This window comes from Otolemur garnettii, unplaced genomic scaffold, assembly GCF_000181295.1.
Source record: "Otolemur garnettii isolate 467f Iridium unplaced genomic scaffold, OtoGar3 scaffold00029, whole genome shotgun sequence".
Lineage (NCBI taxonomy): Eukaryota > Metazoa > Chordata > Mammalia > Primates > Galagidae > Otolemur > Otolemur garnettii.
Window position 1 is genome coordinate 631,529 of NW_003852424.1, and position 4,456 is coordinate 635,984.

At 39.0% G+C, this 4,456-nt stretch overlaps 1 long non-coding RNA gene across 1 annotated transcript in view; it reads right to left on the reverse strand.

Annotated features, from left to right (window-relative positions):
• Positions 1-2,405: 2,405 nt before the first annotated feature.
• Positions 2,406-4,456, reverse strand: part of LOC111724941 — a 128,333-nt gene continuing 126,282 nt past the window's right edge. The window contains exon 3 of the long non-coding RNA XR_002773150.1: positions 2,406-2,488. This is a non-coding gene — a long non-coding RNA (uncharacterized LOC111724941). The remainder of the gene's footprint in view (positions 2,489-4,456) is intronic.

The window sequence follows — 4,456 nt, forward strand, 5'->3', positions numbered from 1 at the left end:
ATCAAGGAATACAGCAGCATCTCAGGTTACAAAATCAACACTCATAAATCTGTAGCCTTTTTATATACCAACAATAGTCATGCTGAAAAAACAGTCAAGGACTCTATTCCTTTCACAGTAGTGCCAAAGAAGATGAAATATCTGGGAGTTTACCAAATGAAAGACGTGAAAGATCTCTATAAAGAGAACTATGAAACTCTAAGAAAAGAAATACCTGAAGATGTTAACAAATGGAAAAACATGCCATGCTCATGGCTGGGAAGAATCAACATTGTTAAAATGTCCATAATACCCAAGGCAATATACAATTTTAATGCAATCTCTATTAAAGATCCGCTGTCATACTTTAAAGATCTTGAAAAACTAATACTTTGTTTTATATGGAATCAGAAAAAACCTCAAATAGCCAAGACATTACTCAGAAATACAAACAAAGCAGGAGGAATCACACTACCAGACCTCAGACTATACTATAAATCAATCGTGATCAAACAGCATGGTATTGGCACAAAAACAGAGAGGTAGATGTATGGAACAGAATAAAGAACCAAGAGATGAACTCAGCTACTTACCATTATTTGATCTGAACAAGCTACTTAAAAAGTAGTGGGGAAAAGATTCCCTATTTCACAAGTGGTGCTGGGTGAACTGGCTGGTGATGAGTAGAAGACTGAAACTGGACCCACACCTCTCACCATTAACTAAGATAGATTGGAGTAAAGATTTAAATTTAAGACATGAAACTATAAAAATACTAGAAGTAATACTAGAAGGAAAACTCTTGATGAAATCTTCCTGGGTGAATATTTTACAAGGAGGATCCCCCAGGCAATTTAAATAACATCAAAAATATACTACTGGGACCTGATCAAACTAAAAAGCTTTTGCACAGCTAAGAACACAGTAAGTAAAGCAAGAAGACAGCCCTCATAATGGGAGAAGATATTTGCAGGTTAGGTCTCTGACAAAGGTTATTCTGGTTATTAAAACCAGAATCCACAGAGAACTCAAACATATTAGCAAGAAAAGAACAAGTGATCCCATTGCAGGGTGGGCAAGGGACTTGAAGAGAAACTTCTCTGAAGAAGACAGGTGCATGGCCTACAGGCACACGAAAAAAATGCTCATCATCCTTAATCATCAGAGAAATGCAAATCAAAACTACTTTGAGATATCATCTAACTCCAATAAGATTAGCCCATATCCCAAAATCCCAAAATCAGAGATGTTGGCATGGATGTGGAGAAAAGGGAACACTTCTGCATTGCTGATGGGAATGCAAACTAATACATTTCTTTTGGAAAGGTGTTTAGAGAATACTTAGAGATCTAAAAATAATCCTGCCATTCGATCCTACAATTCCTCTACTAGGTATATATCCACAAGACCAAAAATCACATTGTAACAAAGATATACGTACCAGAATGATTATTGCAGCCCAATTCATAATTTCCAAGTCATGAAAGAAGCCCAAGTGCCCATCGACCCATGAATGGATCAATAAATTGTGGTATATGTACCCCATGGAATATTATGCAACCTTAAAGGAAGATGGAGATTTTACCTCTTACATGTTTACATGGATGGAACTGGAACATATTCTTCTTAGAAAAGTATCTCAAGAATGGAAGAAAAGGTATCCATTGTACTCAGCCTTACTATAAAACCAATTTATAGGTTTCATATGAAAGCTCCAACCCAGTTATAGCCCTTGAAGAAGGGGAAAGGGGAGAGGGAGGGGAGGGGGGAGGATGGGTGGAGGGAGAATAATTGGTAGGACCACACCTACGGTGCATCTTACAAGGGTACATGTGAAATTTACTAAGTGTAGAATATAAATGTCTTAACACAATAACTAAAAAAATGCCTTAAGGCTATGTTAACCAGTTTGATGAAAACATTTCTAATTGTATATAGAACCAGCACATTGTCCCCCATGATTGTATTAATGTACACAGCTATGATTTAATAAAAAAAAATAAAGTGGAATTCTGAGTAAGTAGATTGGACAGGGCACTGGCCTGGCATCATATCCTGGTTCTGTCTCAAGCAAGAAGGGCAATAGTGAGTGTAGCTATTGGTACTAATAGCTTTGACCAGCCAAGTAACAGAATATAAGAACATCTTAAACAGTATGGCTATCTATCCTAACAGGAAGCAGAGTGCCAGGCCACTGCATGATCGGTCAGCAGCTCTAAGTTGACCTTTCTGAGATTCTCTGGTCTATGATAGTTGCAGCTCCTCACAGCAGTTCTGACTGAATTTGCTGATAAACTAGAGAAAAGGGGATAGCAAAAAAACAACCTTTCCTTCCATGACCCCTCTCTATTCAGGATGGGAAATAACTCCGTAATTTCTTAGAAGACTTACCCTTGTCTTTCACTGGCCAGAACTGGTCATATGCTTTTCTTCTACCTCTCAATAGCTGGTGAAGAGACTCATTTCTTATTGCTTAGGCCATTGCCATCCAGACACAATTGGAGTTGGGCTAGAAAGAAAAAATAGAGAAGAGATGTCGAGTGGACAATCAACAGGGAATTCCACAGTGGAAGGTTAGCCCCTACTTCATGGAGATTTCTGAGCAAAGGTCTGTCCTATTTATGGTCTTCCCTCTGTTCTGTGGAGGGGTGTGTGGTGTGCAGGCATAATTGGGTCTGTGGAAAGCTGTTACTGTGTTCCCCATTCCATCCAACCAAAGGAGAATCACTACATGAAAGGAGAATGGGTACTCTTCCCAAACATGGCCTGAGGTGCTCTGTGAAAGGAGTTGGCTATTCACTTGACCCAGAAAATCCCCCAAAAGTATGCAAGTCAAGAGGCTTAAATCCTGTATTCACTTTAAGAACACTGGTGAAACTGTCAGGTCATCAAGGGTATGCATATTTGAAAAGCCACTGATTATCTAAAAAGTGTCCCTTTACTTGAGCAATATGTGTCATTCCAATTACATGCTAGAGTTGGTAGGTGTGCCCAGGTCAACAGTGGGGGTAGGCACAGAGTCAGTGGTCCTGAAAAAGTGCTGAATGTTTACCACATATGTTTAAAAATGCAGAGAGTGGGAGGGGGAAATGGGTAGAGGGAGGGGGTTTGGAGGGATCACTTCTGAGGTTTATCTTATAGGGGTACAAGTGAATCTTTTTAAGAGTAGAATGTGAACGTTTTAAAACAATAACTGAGAAAATGACATGAAGGCTGTGTTGACCAGTTTGATGAAAGTATTTCGGATTGCATGTGAAAACCCCACACTGTACCCCAGAAGTGCATTAATGTACATAGTTACCACTCAATAAAAAAAAAAAAATGCAGAGAGTGATGCTGAGCTGAAGAAGGGCTTAGATATAGAGTTTCTGGTCAGTGGGCAGATCCAGGCTGCATTCTGTAACCCATCCATGAGCTCCCCTGTTACATGAGATGATCTTTACTAAAAAGCAACTGGTCCTAAACCGGAAGTTTGCACAGAAGAAAAAGATACCTCAGGAGAACATGAAGAAACAAAACTTTGTGACATGGGAATAGTTTCAGCATAAAATAAATGCAAGGAAAAGTTTTTTAAAAGAGGTAGGGAGATAATGGGACATCCTTGATGAGAATCTGACTCAGATATTTGCTCCATGACCTGAATCTCTAAGCCAGAGAAACTGCTTCCTCAGAACTTTTCAGCAGCAATAATGGACCTGCTGAGAAATCCTGAGGACTGTAATAAATGGGCTTCAACAAGATTAGCAAAAATATGGAAGAGGTGAGCTGATTATTGGCAAATACATCTTGTTTCTCTATCTCAAGTAATATCTTCGAGACATTCTTCATTTGTTCCCAGGGGGAACTAAAAAATGACCAGATTCTCCCTCCATGTGTGTGATTTAATATAAGTGCCCATTAAATTTCTCCTGAAATTTAAGGAAACCCATCTGGTTGGCTGTCTTGGTCAGCTCTAGGATATTGGTTTGAAAAAGGGCCATAAATTTTATTTTCAATTTTGTTTCTGTGGCCTTTATACTTTTATATGCCCCTATAGACTTGCTGAGCTTGATGTTTAGATTAAGGAGGGAAATAGGTACTTCCACCCCATAGAAGGATTTTTGGCCTTAGAAAGAGTTCCTTTCTTCTTTGTGAGTTATAGGCCAAGATGGGATATTGGGTAGAAGGTGCTGTGGGTTTTGCCTGACCAGCTCTCTTTAGTATACTACCTCCACTTCAGCTATTTCAGTTGGGACTTGCCCCACCCTCTGGCAAGAAGGTTTGACATGTGACTCAGATCCAGACAATCAAAATATTCAACAAGATCCTAACCAACAGAATCCAGCAACACATCAAACAAATCACACACCACGACCAAGTAGGTTTTATCCCAGGATCTCAAGGATGGTTCAACATACATAAATCTATAAATATAATTCATCACATAAACAAATTAAAAAACAAAGACCACATGATTCTCTCAATTGATGCAGAAAAA